Source organism: Oncorhynchus keta, unplaced genomic scaffold (assembly GCF_023373465.1).
Source record: "Oncorhynchus keta strain PuntledgeMale-10-30-2019 unplaced genomic scaffold, Oket_V2 Un_contig_17125_pilon_pilon, whole genome shotgun sequence".
Classification (NCBI taxonomy): domain Eukaryota; kingdom Metazoa; phylum Chordata; class Actinopteri; order Salmoniformes; family Salmonidae; genus Oncorhynchus; species Oncorhynchus keta.
Window position 1 is genome coordinate 64,182 of NW_026280305.1, and position 23,822 is coordinate 88,003.

Below are 23,822 nucleotides of genomic sequence, written 5' to 3' on the forward strand. Positions count from 1 at the left end.
ACTCTAGTCAAAAGTAGTGCCCTCTATAGGGCAGGGGTGTCACTCATTCCATGGATGGCCTAGTCTAGTGTCTGCAGGTTTTTCGTTTTTCCTTTCAATTAAGACCTAGACAACCCAGGTTCCATGCATCTAGTTGGTAGAGCATGGCACTAGCAACATCTGGATTGTGGGATCGATTCCCGAGGGACCAGTACTGCAAGTCTCTCTGGATAAGAGCATCTGCTAAAACACAAGACAACCAGGTGACCTAAATTCCTCAATCAAGTACAAGGAAGACGTGAAAACAAACAGCCCTCCGTGGAATGAGTTTAACACCTGTGCTCTGGGGAACAGGGTGGTATTTAGGGCTCACAAACACTTCCAACCAGTCAATAAAGGGTATAGGGTCCCCTAATCTCACTGCTATCCCTTTCAAACACTCATAAGTGGAATCTATATGGAGCAGCCTTCCATTTCACTTAAAATGAAACTGCACAATATTTAGGCTCGACTCCAGGTTATATAAACCCCACAAAAGGGTCAAACAACCTCAACGTTTTTCATACAGTGAATTTTTTGGGGTTGAACACAATTAGAGTAAATGGCCTAAAGTATCAAATGATTAATATACCCCGTTCACCATGCACCATGCTCAAATGGCCTGACTATGGATCAGAGACATCTGACAGTATAATGTATATTTCACAACAGCATAGAATTGTCACAATACAGAATATTTTTTCCTTGAGACATTTTTCCCCACATACTGAGAGACACCAACAAACATTATACATTGGAAAAGTAAAACAAATCTGTTTGAGTCAGTATTTTTTTTTCCACCCAAAATTATCTGATTAAGCATTTTAAAGTTGGGACTTATGTCATTTTAAAAACATTTTTTTCATCAGATTAGGTAAAAGCTGCTTATTGAGAGTTTTTGAAAACGTGGAACACTAGCATTATACCTATCGGAGTTTGACTTTAATATGATCATGTAGTCAATTTGTCTAAGACCATGTTCTTATGAACTGATAGGCTTCGGTTGTTTATCTCCATGAGAAGAAAAGTACCAATGCTGGAATCCTCCCATACTGCTCAACCAGATACCTTACTGTGGAGGATGGAACACAGACCATTTCTAATAGTTTGGATAGACTGAGGCTCCATTTAATCTGCACAGAAGAAGTTCTGTGCAATTCAAATGGAAAAAGGTCCTTTCTGATTTGAGTCGACATTGCATTCACAGTTACCGCTGCCAGTCTCCATGAAATGTGGGAACATTGCCTTTCATTTCTCTATAGTGCTGAATTTCCACCATATGGATCAAATGGAGCCCAAAGTACACTTCCGGCTAGGGTTGCAAATAAACTTTCCCCCAATTCCCAGAAATCCCGTTTAGAAGATGCCCTCTTTATCCACTCCTGATTCCGGGAATCCTCCAACCTGGAATTCTTGAAAACCTGTAAAGTTACCAGAATTTTGCAACCTGACAAAAAACTAACTACAGAAACAGGTAAATAACAAAGTTCAAAGGTTACCTTTAAGCCCTTGGTAGTTTTCTTGATTATTTGTGATACTTCCAACTGTGGAAGTATAGACAGAGTACATGTTGAATGTCCTCTACTAGTATAGTGTTATGTACTGCTTCAGCAGTAGCTAATCAGGGTCCTAATAAAATACTGAAATATTTAAGGCAAATGTATTTCTGTTTGAAATCTGTTTGACATGAGGTAACTTGATTGAGCCCAGTAAGGCTATTCATAAAACAGATACAATCTTATAGTCAAAGGAAGCCATCCTCCTCAACCTAACATACTACAACCCGAAAATAATTCAAAAGCAGTGACAAATCTTTTCCACAATTACTTTTTGAATCATGCATTAAAATATACAAGTCTTGTCTTCTAAGTGTCAAGACCTTGAGGTCTTTTAAGAAACATTCACTGCAAACTTAAGTTCAAACTATAGGAACCAACAATGTACTGAAAATACATCAGATCAGTGTGGATTTGAAGCAGCATTGTCCTCGGTTTAATCTACTTGATCAAACTGTTCATAACTTCTCCAAGCCTTCCCTTTCCATTCTTTAGTGGAACAACAGTACATTATAAGACCACACATCTAACTGCAATTCAACTGAGGTTTGAAAAATGCAACCATGCCAACGAGGTATTAACAGTTCAGCAATGAGGTAATGGGCGTAGCTCAGTAATACTGAGGTAAAGATGTACATTATACCTATATCTTTCTGTATAATGAGGTATATATGGGGTGGCAGTTTGCCCAGTGGTTAGAGCATTGGATCAGTAACCAAAAGGTTGCTGGATCGAATCCCTGAGCTGACAAGGTAAAAATCTGTCATTCTGCCCCTGCACAAGGCAGTTGGCCTACCGGGGAACAGTGGGTTGTCATTGTCAATAAGAATTTGTTCTTAACTGACTTGTCTGGTTAAATATATATATATCATTATTATTTTATTATTTTTATATTCCAGGGGTCACACCAGCAAGGACAACATTAAATACTTAACAACTAAATGACAGTGATGGTGTGCCATTTTTATAAGAGTTATATTTATTACCTCAAATAGTCCATTTATACTGTTTGTTTTTGTCACAATGCCTTTCCTGCTGGTCACAAATGGCCCAGAAAGTGTAATTTATCTCCTGTATAACAAAAGGCACAAGCTACAACACTGGAACAGTGTCAATGTGAATAATCCACTGAAACACCTGGAAACTCAACATCTAAAAAGTGGCCATTTTGGTTGAATCATTAAGAGGATGTAACCGAGTAAGCCGTGTCTGGAGCCCAACGTCTCACTGGTCCCCCTGTACACTCAGCTGTGATTATTAAGGTAAAAGAGATATGAGGTGTGTCTGGCGAGCTGCATGCCTTCCAGCTCTTCTGGGGGTTAGAGCAGCTGGAGACCTACAGCTATGGTGCCTCACTAACTCACATAGGTGTGCCAAATGGCAACCTAGTCCCTATTTAGTGCACTACTATTGACCAGGGCTCATAAAGCTCTGGTCAAAAGTAGTGCGCTATATAGGATTAGTGTGCCATTTCGAAAGAACCGAGCTCTCCTCGTAAACCAGCACTTGCGGCAATGTGGCTCAACAGACAGGAAATACTGGCCCATTAGACACAGTCAGAGACACAGAGGGAGGAGAGTGGGACTTGGCTTTAACAGTTCAAGCTATAAGCACAATATTAATAGCTATGAACAGCTAGTTTATAACACAGGGCAGGCTACAGCTGGTGAAAAAAACATGAATTCAATTTTAGCATTAGCATTTTTACTGGTTCTTGATGTTCTGTAGTTAATAGCCACTGTGGAACCATGAATGACCTGGTTTGGTTATGTTCTCTCAGACAGAGGTACATACAATAGAGAGGAACTGCTGTGCTGACTGATAGTCCAACGTCTAATGTGACCAACAGACTCCCTGCCATCACAGTTCAGAGCAGGGTGAATGTGGGTGTGGGAGCAGCAGCTGATGGAATTCTATTTATGTGGAGCCTTTTGCTTTGGTTACTCAGCCATCTGTAGGCTACATGAGTGGGTCATCAGGCAACTGACAAGCAGCTAGGGGTTACTACGGAGAATATCTATTGAAAATACTATGGAGGCAATGGAGATCAACATCAATGCTGCCACTTTTAAATTTACTGGTCAGTTTTACTTTTTTAAATTATTTAATTTGCCACCAGGATAAAACAATATTCTCGCGGTTTCCCATGTTTGACGCATTCTATTTTGAAGGAAACAAAGCTAAACGGATGACTTTCTTTGACGGGAACATAGTCGAGGCCCAGAGGCAACGATTGACTTTTCAAACAACGATCACAAAGAAAGGAACATGGTAGTGTCATTAGGGTGCCAATCTAAACCACCAACCATGTGCACAAAGGTTGTTCTTCAAAAAATATCAGAATGAAACTTCACTACTCTTAGACCCCTCTACTCTTAGGAGAGTTAGTCTACACAGATTTCAATGATTTCTAAATGGATATCAGTAAATAGATTTAGACTCAGGTTCAGACATGGTTGAGATTAAATCCAAGTTAACCCACACCAATGTGTCATTGTCTAATCTTCACTATGTTGTGGCCGAATGCACTAGTTGCCTTAGGATATATTAATCCTGACATGTATTCATTCATCTAACAACAATGATGATTGCCAGTAGTTTCAAGTCACAGTTCTTCATAGATGCCCAGAAAATAACAATTCTGATGATTCACCAAATTCAAGATGGTCAATTCCTTGTTAAATGTTTTCCCTGAAATCACACAACTGACTGAACTGACTGGTCACTGATATCAAATATTCAACCTGCCTATAGCAAACTGGCAGCAGCCATTTTGTGGAGAGAATCCATTTTACAGGACGAGTCTCAGATTACAACCTATTCGCTATTTAGTGCACCAGTGCCCTATGGGCTCTAGTCAAAAGTAGTGCACTATTTAGGGAATAGGGTGCCATTTGGGACTCAGCATACTATTGACCTGAGGACACTGGAGTTCTGAGGTACTATGTGGTTGTGACATGAGGTAAAAAAGGTTTTTACAGAGGTATGAAGGCATATTTAAAAACAAAATGGAAAAATAACAGTTGCTGAGTTTATAAAAAAATGTCTGACTCCACGTTGCCACATGTATGTAACACAGGAAATACATTGTTCTCAGCAACATTCTGGGATTTCACACGCTTTATGTCAACAGTAACAATTAGAGAAAATGTATGAGTGCTTTCTGTGCAAATATCAACCAAATGTTGCTTCATGTTAACTATACTTTTCTCTTGCATTGAGGTAGTTACTTTATCAAAACTCCACTAGCAAAATCTATGCATCAAATAATAAAGGAGTACATTCATACACAGCTACATGAGGTAGGTATGATGCAGTGGAAGTATTTCAACAATGCAAGAAATTCCCTGAGAAAATCAGAGATTTTGACGCACACATCAGGAGCAAAGACAACTATCGAGCCAGATACTGTCACAGAAGGCCTTCTATAGGGTTCAAAATGTCAGCTTATGACAATAACCCCTTGTTGGCAGCGGTTCATGTTCTACATTGATTTGCTCTTTCAAAATAGAGGTAAAGCTGAGAGAAAAGGTCAAGTTTCAATATTACCATCTCCATTTGCTCACAAAGACATTTGCATCTGCTGGGTGTGTTTCAAAATCTCCTCTTCAATGTTTCTTCCTTTGCAAACCAGCAGACAAACTGCCTAGCCTAGAACATAATGATTCGGTTGTTTCCAAAGTCCACGGCAACAATCCTTCCGTCAGGAGTAACAGCTATACCCGATGGGCGATCCATCTGTCCAAAGCTGCTACCCTGAGTCCCCAACTTGCATAAGAAATTACCGTTGGTTTGAAACACCTGGATCCGGTGGTTCGGGAGTCAGCCACCACGATGCGGTCCTCCTGGTCCACTGCTACGCCCTGCGGCCGCAGGAACTGACCGTTACCGCTTCCCTCTGATCCCAGGAAGCGGGCCGACTGGCAGTCCGACCGGATGATCAACAGACGGTGGTTGTTGAAGTCTGTCACCACCAGGTGGTCCTCCTGAGTGAAGGCCACGCCTCTGGGGAGTCCAAGTGTTTCCATAGAGCCCCCTCAAAGCCGTACTTGTTGAGGAAGGTGCCGTCCTGCCTGAAGAGCTGGATGCGGTGGTTCCGGGTGTCTGAGACGAGGATCTTTCCCTCCGAGCTGACCGCCACGTCCCAGGGGTAGCTGAACTGACCGGTCTTGGTTCCCTTCTCCCCGAACTTGAGGAGGAACCGGCCTTCAAAGGTGAAGATCTGGATGCGGTGATTATCCTTGTCGGCAACGATGATTCTCCTCTGGCTGTCGCAGGCCACCCCAGCTGGTCGGTCCAACTGGCCTGGTCTGGAGCCCAGCGTACCAAACTTGTGGTGGAAGGAACCGCACGGCTTGAAGATCTGCACCCTGTTGTTGCTTCGGTCAGCTACGATTATGTAGCCCTCTTTGTCCACACACACCCCCAGGGCGACACAGCTGCCCATCTCCGTCCCCCTCCCTGCCGAACGAGGCCACCGGAAAGGGGTACCTCTATAGCTACGGCCAGACTTGACCAGCACTTTAAAGGGGCTGCCTTCGATGTGCTGGTTGCAGATAAGGACTGACACCAGATGTTCTCCTTCTACCTTGGGCAGGTAGCTGACCGTGTACAACCCGTTCTGATGGTCGGTCACCTCAGCGTTTAGCAGGTTACCATCGGACGCCACCACCACAGCTGACACACCGTCCCCACCAGACAGCCTGAGCTCTCCATCATGATCATACCCCACCACAGTGAAGGAAGCCTGCTTACCCTGCAAGCCCCGACAAAGCCCCTCTCCCTGGGCCTTGGTGAGGGGGCGAGGCCCGGAGCTGACCAGACCTAGGGACTGGATGGCGAGGAGCAAGGTCTGGTCGGGGTGGTGAACAGGATGCGATCATCATCCTGCGGCAGTAACAGCTCCCTGAGGGCCTTAAGCTCTGTGATCTGGAGGAGCATGCTCTCTCTGGCCAGCAGCAGGTCCAGACTACTGCCCTTCTCTAGGACCTGGGTTACTGTAGAGATGGTGCTGTCCAGCTTGGTCAGGTTCTGGTGCAGCTTCTCTAACTGGAGATAGAGGGACTTGGCTTTCACCTGACGGATATTCTCAACCTTAAGAGAGGGCAAAAGGAGGGAGAGGGGAAAGGGACAGAAGGGAGAAAAAAAAGAGTTACACTTGTCAGGTTTTGTAACATTGCTGGAATGTGTAAATGTACTGTAGGTCCTACAGTATGATACTACTTAGCAGAAAACCAACTTACTTTCCACAGTAGTTCACACTCTCGTTCCTCCAGGGCCTTCTTATGACGCTGTGTGATGGCTTTGACCTCTGACTGGACCACCATGGCCTTGAGTTCCACCTGCTCAGCAACGGCCTGTGCTTTCTCAATGCTCAGCTGCAGGTAAATCATTAAGAAACTGCTTTAGTGGGGACGAAATGTAGCATGACCTTTGAATGGTACATTGACACATTATTCACAGGTTAAGTCCTGACAGGTTAAAACCTCTTTAGGCTAGGGGGCAGTATTTTGATGTTTGGATGAAAACGTGCCCAAAGTAAACTGCCTATTTCTCAGGCCCAGAAGCTAGAATATGCATATAATTGGCAGATTAGGATAGAAAACTCTAAATTTTCCAAAACGGTCAAAATATTGTCTGTGAGTATAACAGAACTGATATAGCAGGCGGAAATCTGAGGAAAATCCATCCAGGAAGTGCCATTTTTCTGAAACCACTCTTTTCCATTGCAAGCCTATCCTCCATTTAAAGGGATATCAACCATATTCTTTCCCTATGGCTTCCACAAGGTGTGAACAGTCTTTAGACATAGTTTCAGGCTTTTATTCTGAAAAAATGAGAAAGAATGATCACATTGCGTCAGTGGATAGCCAGATGTCCTCAGATTTGTGCATGCGTGCACGCCGGGAGCAAGACCTTTTCTTTCTCTCTTCTATTAAAAAGGCTACCGTCCGGTTGAAATATTAGCTATTATTTATTGTAAAAACAACCTGAGGATTGATAATAAAAGTTTGACATGTTTCTATTAACTTACGGATATTATTTGGAATTTGTCTGCCCGTCGTGACTGCACGATTACTGAACAAAACGCACCAATCAAATGGAGGTTTTGGATATAAAGAGAATCTTTATCAAACAAAACTAATATTTATTGTGTAACTGGGAGTCTCGTGAGTGCAAACATACGAAGATCAAAAGGCAAGTGATTAATTGTATTGCTTTTCTGACTTTCGTGACAAATCTACTTTGCTGCTAGCTGTTTGTAATGTTTTGTCTGCTGAGAGCTGTCCTCACATAATCGCATGGTTTGCTTTCACCGTAAAGCCTTTTTGAAATCTGACACACCGGCTGGATTAACAACAAGTTAAGGTATGTTTTGGTGTATTGCACTTGTGATTTCAGGAAAATGAAATATTTTTTTGTAATTTAATTTGAATTTGGCGCTCTGCAATTCACCGGATGTAGACGAAAATGATCCCTCTAAAGGGATCAGAGCGGCAAGATTTAAGACATTTAAATAGTGAAACATTGTTCTTTATCAGATGCAGGAGGTCAGTGTTTCTCAACCTTTTTGCACCAGGGACCACCAGCAAGCTACTGGTTATCATGAGACTATGGTGTAAATGGCTCTCCTCTCCTCCCCTCCATATCAATGGATGAATTGATGAGTGACCTCAGTCTTTTCAGTAGGAGGCCAGCTGGTTAAGTGAATTAAATACCTCAGACTGGGTCCAGTACTACTGGTGGAGAGAGGCTGTTGACCCCAGGCCAACACAGCAGCTGTTTTCCAGACAGTAGTTGGTCCTCATCATGAAGTCACTCTATAGAGGCACCTCTGGTGGATATAGGGGTCGGAACTAAAGCTCAGAGCGTTATGTTAAGACTGTGTTAAGATCTGCTACCAAAATGCTTAATCAGCAGACATGCCTTTAACTGTAGGGAGAGTGAATGCAAGCATGACTAAGTCTCTTGGGATAAAAGTGTCTGCTAAATGGCCTTGATATAAAGTGTGACCGACTAGGACAAAAAGGTTCAATTAACTTCTCACTAGGTGGAAGCTGACAACCGTCCATAACCTGATCCGTCCCGGCAGGACTGAGCTCAACCAATGGAATGAGGGGTACTACCAGGGTGGTGGTGTCAATCAGAGAGAAAGCACCAATGACGTCATCTATAGGGGTAACAAATCCTGGTTCAGAGGTTAAGGGGGTGGCAGAACGGGCAGAAAAAGGCGGCAAATGAGATTATGGTGTTTTAATGTAACCCTTTAGGCCAAAGGTCTTCTACCTTTCAGGACAGAGTTCTACAGATTGGGCTTTGTGCCATTCAAGCCCATGAACATTATGTGTGTCCCAAATTGGACCCATTGTTTATGTAGTGAACTATTTTTGACCAGGGCCCATAGGGAACAGGGTGCCATTTGGGACACCGCCCATGAAATCTCTTCATAGGAAATAATGGATTATCAGGCTGGTCCTTGTCATAGTACAGCCTCTTCACAGGAGCTAAAAACACTCAACCTAGACTGAGTTAGCAGCATTTGGTGAATTAGGTCTTCAAGTTAAGTGAGCCTCAAAACACCAACTGAGCGTCACAGAACTGAAGGGGGTAGGGGGAGGTGTGTTTTTCTATTGTGTTTTGAGAAAGGGGAGGGGCATACATATTTCATTGGCATGTGAGTGAGTTGGTTTGGGGGATATGGGAGAGGGAGGGGCGTGTATGGGGACAGGGCGGGGGAAGGAAGAGTCTTCCGAGACTTCCTCTCCATTGTGTCCGTCCTCCCAAAGCCATCCTGTTCCCAACACCCTTCACTCTCCATTCACAGCTGGAGGACAACCCACCTCCCAGCCAGCCGACTAAGAAGGAGCTTTTGGCCTAATGTTTTGAGTGGTTGTCTGCATCCCAGGTGACACCTATCCCCTTCCGGGGCTGAACCCCCCCTTCACGGGGCATGACTACCCTAATTCCCTTCACGGGGCTGACACCCTAATTCCCTTTGAGTGGGTCTGCATCCCAGGTGACACCCTAATTCCCTTCACGGGGCTGACACCCTAATTCCCTTCACGGGGCTGACACCCTAATTCCCTTCACGGGGCTGACACCCTAATTCCCTTCACGGGGCTGACACCCTAATTCCCTTCACGGGGCTGACACCCTAATTCCCTTCACGGGGCTGACACCCTAATTCCCTTCACGGGGCTGACACCCTAATTCCCTTCACGGGGCTGACACCCTAATTCCCTTCACGGGGCTGACACCCTAATTCCCTTCACGGGGCTGACACCCTAATTCCCTTCACGCTATGGGAACATGGTGCCATTTTGGGACTGACAGCCATAAGTATTAGAGGGGCTGAAATGGGCACTAATGGCCCTTCTCACGGGGATGACACCCTCCTTCCCCTCTCCGGCCCTGACACCCATTCTCCGGGCCATGTGAGGCTGGAGTGCTAGACACACTAATGATCCATTCTGTTCCTGATGCCTCAAGACACCTGAATTCCCTTCACAGGGCTGACACTAATTCCCACACGGGATGACACACCACACACACACCAACGGAGCTGACACCTAATATCCCCCATAGATCTGACGTAGAGTCCCCTCTAATTCCCTTCACGGGGCTGACACCCTAATTCCCCCGAAAAGTACGTAGAGTCCCCTGTAGGGAACATGGTCCCATTTGGGATCTACGTAGATTAGAGGGCTATAAATGGGCACTATAGATCTCTCTCGAGAGTCCCCTCTGTATATCCCCCTATAGATCTACGTAGAGTCAGGCTGGAGTGATCTAGAGAGACACTAATGATCCATTCTGTTCCTGATGCCGTCAAGTCCCCTCTGTATATCAAACCTATCAGATCTGACTAGTGGTCCCCTCTGTATATCCACACACACACAGACACACCAACGTAGAGTCCCCTCTGTATATCCCCTATAGATCTACGTAGAGTCCCTCTGTATATCCCCCTATAGATCTCACGTAGAGTCCCCTCTGTATATCCCCTATAGATCTACGTAGAGTCCCCTCTGTATATCCCCCTATAGATCTACGTAGAGTCCCTCTGTATATCCCCCTATAGATCTACGTAGAGTCCCCTCTGTATATCCCCTATAGATCTACGTAGAGTCCCCTCTGTATATCCCCCTATAGATCTACGTAGAGTCCCCGCTGTATATCCCCCTATAGATCTACGTAGAGTCCCCGCTGTATATCCCCCTAGATCTACGTAGAGTCCCCTCTGTATATCCCCCTATAGATCTCGTAGAGTCCCCTCTGTATATCCCCTATAGATCTACGTAGAGTCCCCTCTGTATATCCCCCTATAGATCTACGTAGAGTCCCCTCTGTATATCCCCCTATAGATCTACGTAGAGTCCCCTCTGTATATCCCCCTATAGATCTACGTAGAGTCCCCTCTGTATATCCCCCTATAGATCTACGTAGAGTCCCCTCTGTATATCCCCCTATAGATCTACGTAGAGTCCCCTCTGTATATCCCCCTATAGATCTACGTAGAGTCCCCTCTGTATATCCCCCTATAGATCTACGTAGAGTCCCTGCTGTATATCCCCCTATAGATCTACGTAGAGTCCCCTCTGTATATCCCCCTATAGATCTACGTAGAGTCCCCTCTGTATATCCCCTATAGATCTACGTAGAGTCCCCTCTGTATATCCCCTATAGATCTACGTAGAGTCCCCTCTGTATATCCCCCTATAGATCTACGTAGAGTCCCCTCTGTATATCCCCTATAGATCTACGTAGAGTCCCCTCTGTATATCCCCTATAGATCTACGTAGAGTCCCCTCTGTATATCCCCCTATAGATCTACGTAGAGTCCCCTCTGTATATCCCCCTATAGATCTACGAGAGTCCCCTCTGTATATCCCCCTATAGATCTACGTAGAGTCCCTCTGTATATCCCCCTATAGATCTACGTAGAGTCCCCTCTGTATATCCCCCTATAGATCTACGTAGAGTCCCCTCTGTATATCCCCTATAGATCTACGTAGAGTCCCCTCTGTATATCCCCCTATAGATCTACATAGAGTCCCCTCTGTATATCCCCTATAGATCTCGTAGAGTCCCCTCTGTATATCCCCTATAGATCTACGTAGAGTCCCCTCTGTATATCCCCTATAGATCTACGAGAGTCCCCTCTGTATATCCCCCCTATAGATCTACGTAGAGTCCCCTCTGTATATCCCCCTATAGATCTATGTAGAGTCCCCTCTGTATATCCCCTATAGATCTACGTAGAGTCCCCTCTGTATATCCTATAGATCTACGTAGAGTCCCCTCCGTATATCCCCTATAGATCTACGTAGAGTCCCCTCGTATATCCCCTATAGATCTACGTAGAGTCCCTCTGTATATCCCCCTATAGATCTACGTAGAGTCCCCTCTGTATATCCCCCTATAGATCTACGTAGAGTCCCCTCTGTATATCTACGTAGAGTCCCCTCTGTATATCTATGTAGAGTCCCCTCTGTATATCTATGTAGAGTCCCCTCTGTATATCCCCCTATAGATCTATGTAGAGTCCCCACCACCTACAACATGCCTGCATCACATTACCCTGCCCTGCATCCCAGTACCCACCTGTACAGCGTGCCTGCCCTGCATCCCAGTACCCACCTGTACAGCGTGCCTGCCCTGCATCTCAGTACCCCCCTGTACAGCGTGCCTGCCCTGCATCCCAGTACCCACCTGTACAGCGTGCCTGCCCTGCATCCCAGTACCCACCTGTACAGCGTGCCTGCCCTGCATCCCAGTACCCACCTGTACAGCGTGCCTGCCTCGCTGGGCGTCTGCCAGCAGCTGGATGGTGAGGGTCCTGGAGTCCTGCAGGGAATCCTGGAGGTTGAGGAGGCTGTGGCCCAGTGACAACCCACACTGGCCTCCCTAAAGACAGGCACGGAGCACGTATCACAGAAGAAATGCAGAACCTGCAGAGGGACAGGCACAGGAGCAGACAGTCAGCAACAGAACCTGCAGAGGGACAGACACAGGAGCAGACACAGAGGGGAGCAGACAGTCAGCAACAGAACCTTCAGAGGGACAGGCACAGAAGCAGACAGTCAGCAACAGAACCTGCAGAGGGACAGGCACAGGAGCAGACAGTCAGCAACAGAACCTGCAGAGGGACAGGCACAGGAGCAGACAGTCAGCAACAGAACCTGCAGAGGGACAGGCACAGAAGCAGACAGTCAGCAACAGAACCTGCAGAGGGACAGGCACAGGAGCAGACAGTCAGCAACAGAACCTGCAGAGGGACAGGCACAGGAGCAGACAGTCAGCAACAGAACCTGCAGAGGGACAGACACAGAAGCAGACAGTCAGCAACAGAACCTGCAGAGGGACAGGCACAGAATTAGACAGTCAGCAACAGAACCTGCAGAGGGACAGGCACAGAAGCAGACAGTCAGCAACAGAACCTGCAGAGGGACAGGCACAGAAGCAGACAGTCAGCAACAGAACCTGCAGAGGGACAGGCACAGAAGCAGACAGTCAGCAACAGAACCTGCAGAGGGACAGGCACAGAATCAGACAGTCAGCAACAGAACCTGCAGAGGGAACAGGCACAGAAGCAGACAGTCAGCAACAGAACCTGCAGAGGGAACAGGCACAGGAGCAGACAGTCAGCAACAGAACCTGCAGAGGGAACAGGCACAGAAGCAGACAGTCAGCAACAGAACCTGCAGAGTGACAGGCACAGAAGCAGACAGTCAGCAGACAGTCAGCAACAGAACCTGCAGAGGAACAGGCACAGAAGCAGACAGTCAGCAACAGAACCTGCAGAGGGAACAGGCACAGAAGCAGACAGTCAGCAACAGAACCTGCAGAGGGAACAGGCACAGAAGCAGACAGTCAGCAACAGAACCTGCAGAGTGACAGGCACAGAAGCAGACAGTCAGCAACAGAACCTGCAGAGTGACAGGCACAGAAGCAGACAGTCAGCAACAGAACCTGCAGAGTGACAGGCACAGAAGCAGACAGTCAGCAACAGAACCTGCAGAGTGACAGGCACAGAAGCAGACAGTCAGCAACAGAACCTGCAGAGGGACAGGCACAGAAGCAGACAGTCAGCAACAGAACCTGCAGAGGGAAAGGCACAGAAGCAGACAGTCAGCAACAGAACCTGCAGAGGGACAGGCACAGAAGCAGACAGTCAGCAACAGAACCTGCAGAGTGACAGGCACAGAAGCAGACAGTCAGCAACAGAACCTGCAGAGTGACAGGCACAGAAGCAGACAGTCAGCAACAGAACCTGCAGAGTGACAGGCACAGAAGCAGACAGTCAGCAACAGAACCTGCAGAGTGACAGGCACAGAAGCAGACAGTCAGCAACAGAACCTGCAGAGGGAACAGGCACAGGAGCAGACAGTCAGCAACAGAACCTGCAGAGGGAAAGGCACAGAAGCAGACAGTCAGCAACAGAACCTGCAGAGGGAACAGGCACAGGAGCAGACAGTCAGCAACAGAACCTGCAGAGTGACAGGCACAGAAGCAGACAGTCAGCAACAGAACCTGCAGAGGGAACAGGCACAGAAGCAGACAGTCAGCAACAGAACCTGCAGAGGGAACAGGCACAGAAGCAGACAGTCAGCAACAGAACCTGCAGAGGGACAGGCACAGAAGCAGACAGTCAGCAACAGAACCTGCAGAGGGAACAGGCACAGAAGCAGACAGTCAGCAACAGAACCTGCAGAGGGACAGACACAGAATTAGACAGTCAGCAACAGAACCTGCAGAGGGAGCAGGCACAGAAGCAGACAGTCAGCAACAGAACCTGCAGAGGGACAGGCACAGAAGCAGACAGTCAGCAACAGAACCTGCAGAGGGACAGACACAGAAGCAGACAGTCAGCAACAGAACCTGCAGAGGGAACAGACACAGAAGCAGACAGTCAGCAACAGAACCTGCAGAGGGACAGACACAGAAGCAGACAGTCAGCAACAGAACCTGCAGAGGGACAGACACAGAAGCAGACAGTCAGCAACAGAACCTGCAGAGGGACAGGCACAAACAGACATCACACAGAACAGCATACAGACAGTCAGCAACAGAACCTGCAGAGGGACAGGCACAGAAGCAGACAGTCAGCAACAGAACCTGCAGAGGGACAGGCACAGAAGCAGACAGTCAGCAACAGAACCTGCAGAGGGACAGGCACAGAAGCAGACAGTCAGCAACAGAACCTGCAGAGATGGACAGGCATCACACAGTGACAGCAGCATCACACTCAACATGTCAGCAACAGTGAACATTAAGCTATGGCTCTCTCCATCTACAGCAACATCCAACCAATTTGCCATGGCATCACATACTAACATTAAGCTATGGCTCTGCCTCCATCTGCACAACGATGTACTGTATGGCATCACATACTCAGTGTTTTGACATTAAGCTATGGCTCTGTCACATCTGCACTAACGATGTACTGTATGGCATCACATACTCAGTGTTTTAACATTAAGCTATCCTGACCATTTATGTACTGTATGGCATCACATACTCAGTGTTTTAACATTAAGCTATGGCTCTGCCTCCATCTGCACAAGCTATGGCTCTGATGTACTGTATGGCATCACATACTCAGTGTTTTAACATTAAGCTATGGCTCTGCCTCCATCTGCACAACGATGTACTGTATGGCATCACATACTCAGTGTTTTAACATTAAGCTATGGCTCTGCCTCCATCTGCACAACGATGTACTGTATGGCATCACATACTCAGTGTTTTGACATTAAGCTATGGCTCTGCCTCCATCTGCACAACGATGTACTGTATGGCATCACATACTCAGTGTTTTGACATTAAGCTATGGCTCTGCCTCCATCTGCACAACGATGTACTGTATGGCATCACATACTCAGTGTTTTGACATTAAGCTATGGCTCTGCCTCCATCTGCACAACGATGTACTGTATGGCATCACATACTCAGTGTTTTGACATTAAGCCATGGCTCTGCCTCCATCTGCACAACCATGTACTGTATGGCATCACATACTCAGTGTTTTAACATTAAGCTATGGCTCTGCCTCCATCTGCACAACAATGTACTGTATGGCATCACATACTCAGTGTTTTGACATTGACATCTGCACAACAATGTACTGTATGGCATCACATTTCAGTGTTTTGACATTAAGCTATGGCTCTGCCTCCATCTGCACAACAATGTACTGTATGGCATCACATACTCAGTGTTTTGACATTAAGCTATGGCTCTGCCTCCATCTGCACAACGATGTACTGTATGGCATCACATACTCAGTGTTTTAACATTAAGCTATGGCTCTGCCTCCATCTGCTAACGATGTACTGTATGGCATCACATACTCAGTGTTTTAACATTAAGCTATGGCTCTGCCTCCATCTGCACAACAATGTACTGTATGGCATCACATACAGTGTTTTAACAGTGCTCTTTCTGCACAACAATGTACTGTATGGCATCACATACTCAGTGTTTTGACATTAAGCTATGGCTCTGCCATCTGCACAACAATGTACTGTATGGCATCACATACTCAGTGTTTTAACATTAAGCTATGGCTCTGCCTCCATCTGCACAACGATGTACTGTATGGCATCACATACTCAGTGTTTTAACATTAAGCTATGGCTCTGCCTCCATCTGCACAACGATGTACTGTATGGCATCACATACTCAGTGTTTTGACATTAAGCTATGGCTCTGCCTCCATCTGCACAACGATGTACTGTATGGCATCACATACTCAGTGTTTTGACATTAAGCTATGGCTCTGCCTCCATCTGCAACAGTAAATGTACTAAGTATGGCTCTGCCTCCATCTGGCATCACATACTCAGTGTTTTAACATTAAGCTATGGCTCTGCCTCCATCTGCACAACGATGTACTGTATGGCATCACATACTCAGTGTTTTAACATTAAGCTATGGCTCTGCCTCCATCTGCACAACAATGTACTGTATGGCATCACATACTCAGTGTTTTGACACAGTCCTGTCTAAAGCAGAGTAGAGTGAAAGAAGAAACAAGGGTAAGAAAGAATGAAAGAGAGGAAGCAGGAGTGCAGTGGTGTGAAGTACTTAAGTAAAAATACTTTAAAATAAGTATATATTTAGTATACATAAGTATATATTTTTGTATCTACACTTTATTTTTGCATCACTTTATCAGAGAACATCCCTGGTCATCCCTACTGCCAACTGATCTGACGGACTCACATAAACAAATGCTTTGTTTGTACTAAAATGTACAGTCACATTGGAGTGTGCCCCTGGCTATCTGTAAATACATTTAAAAAACACAAAAATCATGCCGTCTGGTTTTCTTAATGTAAGGACTGACTTTGAAATTATTTACACTTAAGTATATTGAAACAGAATATTTTGGTTTCTCACGTAGTATTTTACTGGGTGACTTTCTACCTCAGTCATTTTCTATTAAGATACCTTTACTCAAGTATGACGATTGGCTACTTTTCCCATCACTGCAGGAGTGAAAGGGCAGAGCGTACAGGATAGGATGGAGAAAGTAGGGTGAGTGATGCAGGCCAATCACTACATTGTATAGAGAAAGGAGGCCAATAAACAATTACATTGGTCTGTTGCCAAGAACATCAATATTTCCAATACAGAGCCCCTGAAGATGTTTATCTTAGCTGTGTTCCTATGTATTACCACTAAAATGTATGTATGTGTGGCAGATCCAGAAATCCATTCAAGCACTGTATAGTACATGTCTCTATAGCAACAGTCATAATATAACTTGGTGCTGGTGTGGGGACATACTCTGACGATACTAAGGTTTAATGCAGAGGTTAAGTTGTCAGAGAGTTTTCACAATGAGAGTTCATTTATGCTCTAGAGTTAGTTCTGGAGATTCAGTACGAGAGTGTGTGTGTTTAGTCCACTCAGCACCACAAAGCCCTCAAATTAAATGATGGATCACTCAGCATGGGTCGGGGTACATAGCTCACCCATTGGCCCCTTCCCTCTTCCCAGTCAGCCATTTGAAAATGTCAATGGATTCGGAGGTGCTTTCTGCTCCCCACAACAAAGGCCAACCATCAGCGCTGACTAACACCTCTAACACAGCCCTCAACAGGCTGACAACCTCTAACACAGCCCTTTAGGACCTCTAACACAGCCCTTTAGGGACCTCTAACACAGCCCTTTAGGACCTCTAACACAGCCCTTTAGGACCTCTAACACAGCCCTTTAGGACCTCTAACACAGCCCTTTAGGACCTCTAACACAGCCCTTTAGGACCTAGGACCTCTAACACAGCCCTTTAGGACCTCTAACACAGCCCTTTAGGACCTCTAACACAGCCCTCAACACCACGTTTAGTAAGGGGTTTTTCAGCTGTTTGGCCACACATGTTTTCATGCTGCAGCAAACATAAAAATGTCTCAATGAATGACGGGTATCTTGGGTTATCTTCAATTATTGGGACTATTTTGATGAAGTTTATACTGGCTACGGGGTCTCAAATCAACAAATGGAAATACACGCTTTTTTCACGTTTTTCAAGCGAAGGTCTTTTAAAGGAGTTTGCGAGTACACTCATTGGGTTTGGGCTAGCAGCCAGCACAACTGAAGTATGCTGATGTCTTTAGCCCCCAGATCAGAGCAGCAGAGGAGAGGAGAAAGATGGCAGCCAAAAGAATACGTTTGTTATTCAAAACGGTTATTACGGTGACTGCAGTCATTTGGCTGGCCAATTACAGTCATCCAAAATTCCGTGACCGTTACAGTCCTAGTGTTGTGTTATCGCACCAGAGGTTGTGATCCTGTATCTATCAGCATCACAGAGGGAGGGGGAGGAATGGAGGGACCTTTAAACACCAAACTGCCAACAGAAGTGGCCAAAGTCAGGATGCACTTGGACTTCTGTGGAACAGGACAGAGCTGTTATCACGTCCATGTTACGGTATTTCATGTGTCTGAAGTGAAACAAGGGGACAGTGGAACCATTCCCTGGGATGGTGGACATCAAAACACATCCAAATCAGAAAACATCTGGAATTATGATTCATCAGAATCTCAGACAGTAAATTACACTAAGTTGTTGCTTCCTCGCTAGCCTGTAGATCTACTGGAAATGTAACGAGGGACAGAATAATGCAACGTCCCAGAATTTCAGAACCCTAATAAAGAACTGTGCCTCCTCATGGACTGACCATGAGCCAAAACACATGAGACATTTCAGAGCCCCTCACTGTCTAGGAATAGGGCTTCCATCCCATCCCAGAGAAAGAGCTGCTTTGATGCCATGCCAGACGTTTCTTGTATATAAAATTATGAAAGCGCTTCCATGTGAGCTGTGCGTGTGGGGTGGGGGGACTACCCTACAGTCCACACTTACCCCCACACACACACCCATATGAGCCCCTGGTTAATGGTAGAGTGAAGGAACTACCCAACTACAGGGAAGTGTCACGGACACATCTCTCTTTGACAAGCTCCAGCTCTACACTGATCGATGTGTCCAACACTTCCACACAGCGGTGACTGTGTGTACACCCATTCTGTTTCCTACAATGGTGATATTCCATCTGTACTAAAATCTACACTCAGCAGAAGAAGAAACGTGACCCACACTGAGTGAATCCCCCTTCTACTTCCCACTGTTCATCAGAAACACAATCTGCAGACCATTCCAACGGCTTTCTTTATGTCCCTGGACTGGACTGACTGTTCCATCTGTCTTCTTCATACAACAGCATTAAATGTTCAGACATATGTTCCACTGACTCGCCAGCCGTGCTGCCTGCTTTATGGCAACACAGAGTCTACGTTCCAAATGGCACCCTATTCCCTTCATAGTGCACTACTTTACCTTAGGGGGCAGGTCAAAAGTAGTGCACTATCTAGGGCATAGGGTGCCATTTGGGACGTATAAACAGTTATTTTGGCTAGACATGGTTTTGATATTCCCAATGAGAAGAATGGGCCCCATCGTTAATGCAATGTCTGCTGATGTCTGCCGCCTTGTAGGACCAGCAGGGAAACCAAACGTCCACTCTGTCAAGTTAAAACTATTTTCAAAGTCTCTTCAACACAGAGATTTATAGTCACGGGGAGAAAAGATGTACAATTCCTTTCATTAAAAGACCTGAGTCCTGCCAATGCAATGGTTGTGCATGTAGCCTACAGTAGAACTTTAACGTGTATTAAAGGTTTGGTCTAGAACTAATCAATATGGACAACATCTACAATGTTCATCCACCTTCAGAACCAGCTGAACTAGGAGGAATAGAGCTACATTAGAGAGAGAGAACTTTCCATGTAGGGAATAAAACAACAGATCTCCAGTTCTTCTGTCTGGCTTCTAATTCTGTTACATAAGAGGTCTATTAGTAATACTGCCAGTCAGGCCTCCTTCCTCATCCCTAATGAAGACCGTTCCACATTCCTGATGAAGGTCTGGTCCTACCATAGGAACCCCTCCTCTCTCTCTGGTTAGGTCCTAAGCTGGGCCTGGGGATAAACTGGGGCTGGGCGGGGCTGAACTGGGGCTGGGCCGGGGCTGAACTGGGGCTGGGCCGGGATGAACTGGGGCTGGGCCGGGGGATGAACTGGGGCTGGGCCGGGGATGAACTGGGGCTGGGCCGGGATGAACTGGGGCTGGGCCAGGGGATGAACTGGGGCTGGGCCGGGGATAAACTGGGGCTGGGCCGGGGCTGAACTGGGGCTGGGCCGGGGCTGAACTGGGGCTGGGCCGGGGATGAACTGGGGCTGGGCCGGGGATGAACTGGGGCTGGGCCGGGGATGAACTGGGGCTGGGCCGGGGATGAACTGGGGCTGGGCCGGGGATAAACTGGGGCTGGGCCGGGATGAACTGGGCTGGGCCGGGGATGAACTGGGGCTGGGCCGGGGATAAACTGGGGCTGGGCCAGGGCAGTTTTCAATAGTTTTTATATCAAAGCACCGGGAGGGGCTCCCTCTCTTACATGAAATGGGTTAAAATTGAAAAAGAGATTCACAGGGAGGAAGAGGAAGAAGAACTGAAACAGAATAATAAAATAGTGACTGAGGTTGGTTCTCAGAGGATGTCCCCAGCTAGACAGAATGACAAACCAGACAAGATTCCTCACGAGTTCACTGCACTGATAGGAGCGATGGTAGCCAATCACAGGCGGTAGATGGCACCTTAATTGGGGAGGACAGGCTCATAGTAATGGCTAGAAAGGAATACATGGAATGGTATAAACCACATCAGACCCATGGTTTCCTTGTGTTCGACACTCTTCCATTTTAGCCATTATTATGAGCCGTTCTCCCCTCAGCAGCCCCCTGTGTAGTCAATGAGAGACGGGCCTCCTCCCCCAGTTAACTGTCTAATGTACTGTGGAATCATTGACTGAATGTTCATAGCTGTCAGTGTAGTCAATGAGAGACGGGCCTCCTCCCCCAGTTAACTGTCTAATGTACTGTGGAATCATTGACTGAATGTTCATAGCTGTCAGTGTAGTCAATGAGAGACGGGCCTCCTCCCCCAGTTAACTGTCTAATGTACTGTGGAATCATTGACTGAATGTTCATAGCTGTCAGTGTAGTCAATGAGAGACGGGCCTCCTCCCCCAGTTAACTGTCTAATGTACTGTGGAATCATTGACTGAATGTTCATAGCTGTCAGTGTAGTCAATGAGAGACGGGCCTCCTCCCCCAGTTAACTGTCTAATGTACTGTGGAATCATTGACTGAATGTTCATAGCTGTCAGTGTAGTCAATGAGAGACGGGCCTCCTCCCCCAGTTAACTGTCTAATGTACTGTGGAATCATTGACTGAATGTTCATAGCTGTCAGTGTAGTCAATGAGAGACGGGCCTCCTCCCCAGTTAACTGTCTAATGTACTGTGGAATCATTGACTGAATGTTCATAGCTGTCAGTGTAGTCAATGAGAGACAGGGCCTCCTCCCCAGTTAACTGACTAATGTACTGTGGAATCATTGACTGAATGTTCATAGCTGTCAGTGTAGTCAATGAGAGACGGGCCTCCTCCCCCCAGTTAACTGTCTAATGTACTGTGGAATCATTGACTGAATGTTCATAGCTGTCAGTGTAGTCAATGAGAGACGGGCCTCCTCCCCAGTTAACTGTCTAATGTACTGTGGAATCATTGACTGAATGTTCATAGCTGTCAGTGTAGTCAATGAGAGATGGCCTCCTCCCCCAGTTAACTGTCTAATGTACTGTGGAATCATTGACTGAATGTTCATAGCTGTCAGTGTAGTCAATGAGAGATGGGCCTCCTCCCCAGTTAACTGTCTAATGTACTGTGGAATCATTGACTGAATGTTCATAGCTGTCAGTGTAGTCAATGAGAGATGGGCCTCCTCCCCAGTTAACTGTCTAATGTACTGTGGAATCATTGACTGAATGTTCATAGCTGTCAGTGTAGTCAATGAGAGACGGGCCTCCTCCCCCAGTTAACTGTCTAATGTACTGTGGAATCATGACTGACTGAATGTTTCTAATAGAATCTGACTGAATGTTCATAGTGTAGTGTATGAGAGACGGGCCTCCTCCCCAGTTAACTGTCTAATGTACTGTGGAATCATTGACTGAATGTTCATAGCTGTCAGTGTAGTCAATGAGAGACGGGCCTCCTCCCCCAGTTAACTGTCTAATCTGAATCATTGACTGAATGTTCATAGCTGTCAGTTCAGTCAATGAGAGGCCCCTCCTCCCCAGTTAACTGTCTAATGTACTGTGGAATCATTGACTGAATGTTCATAGCTGTCAGTGTAGTCAATGAGAGACGGGCCTCCTCCCCCAGTTAACTGTCTAATGTACTGTGGAATCATTGACTGAATGTTCATAGCTGTCAGTGTAGTCAATGAGAGACGGGCCTCCTCCCCCAGTTAACTGTGACTAATGTACTGTGGAATCATTGACTGAATGTTCATAGCTGTCAGTGTAGTCAATGAGAGACGGGCCTCCTCCCCCAGTTAACTGTCTAATGTACTGTGGAATCATTGACTGAATGTTCATAGCTGTCAGTGTAGTCAATGAGAGACGGGCCTCCTCCCCCAGTTAACTGTCTAATGTACTGTGGAATCATTGACTGAATGTTCATAGCTGTCAGTGTAGTCAATGAGAGACGGGCCTCCTCCCCCAGTTAACTGTCTAATGTACTGTGGAATCATTGACTGAATGTTCATAGCTGTCAGTGTAGTCAATGAGAGACGGGCCTCTCCCCCAGTTAACTGTCTAATGTACTGTGGAATCATTGACTGAATGTTCATAGCTGTCAGTGTAGTCAATGAGAGACGGGCCTCCTCCCCCAGTTAACTGTCTAATGTACTGTGGAATCATTGACTGAATGTTCATAGCTGTCAGTGTAGTCAATGAGACGGGCCTCCTCCCCAGTTAACTGTCCCAAATGTTCATAGCTGTCAGTGTGTCAATGAGTAACTGTGGAATCATTGACTGAATGTTCATAGCTGTCAGTGTAGTCAATGAGAGACAGGCCTCTCCCCCAGTTAATTCTAATGTACTGAGACAATATCTGAAAACACATGAACCTATAGCCTGTAGCAGTGTCTCATCAGATCGTCCTGACATTAGACTGAATGTTTAGCAGACAGTAGACTAAACTGGTTAGTTGACTGAGACAATATCTGAAAACACATGAACCTATAGCCTGTAGCAGTGTCTCATCAGATCGTCCTCCCCCATTAGATGAGTTACAGATCATTGACTAAACTGGTTAAGTGCTGAGACAATATCTGAAAACACATTAACCTATAGCCTGTAGCAGTGTCTCATCAGATCGTCCTGACATTAGATGAGTTACAGACAGAGACTAAACTGGTTAGTGACTGAGACAATATCTGAAAACACATTAACCATAGCTGTAGCAGTGTCTCATCAGATCGTCCTGACATTAGATGAGTTATCATTGACAGATGACTAAACTGGTTAGTGACTGAGACAATATCTGAAAACACATTAACCTATAGCCTGTGAGTCAATGAGAAGCAGTGTCACTGTGGAATCATTGACTCATGATGAGATCAGATCGTCCTGAATGTTCATGTAGATGAATGACAGACAGAGACTAAACTGGTTAGTGACTGAGACAATATCTGAAAACACATTAACCTATAGCCTGTAGCAGTGTCTCATCAGACGAGGCCTCCTGACATTAGATGAGTTATCATTGACTGAATGTTCTAAACTGGTTAGTCAGGATGAGGACGTGTCATCCCCCAGTTAAGGCTTCTAATGTC

At 46.0% G+C, this 23,822-nt stretch overlaps 1 pseudogene across 1 annotated transcript in view; it reads right to left on the reverse strand.

The window, feature by feature from the left end:
* Window positions 1-897: 897 nt before the first annotated feature.
* Window positions 898-23,822, reverse strand: part of LOC127919577 (E3 ubiquitin-protein ligase TRIM71-like) — a 29,843-nt pseudogene continuing 6,918 nt past the window's right edge. Inside the window, exons 2-4 of the transcript XR_008103353.1 lie at window positions 12,360-12,526; window positions 6,818-6,952; window positions 898-6,668 (exon numbers count right to left, since the gene is read on the reverse strand). The product of XR_008103353.1 is annotated as an E3 ubiquitin-protein ligase TRIM71-like (transcript). The remainder of the gene's footprint in view (window positions 6,669-6,817; window positions 6,953-12,359; window positions 12,527-23,822) is intronic.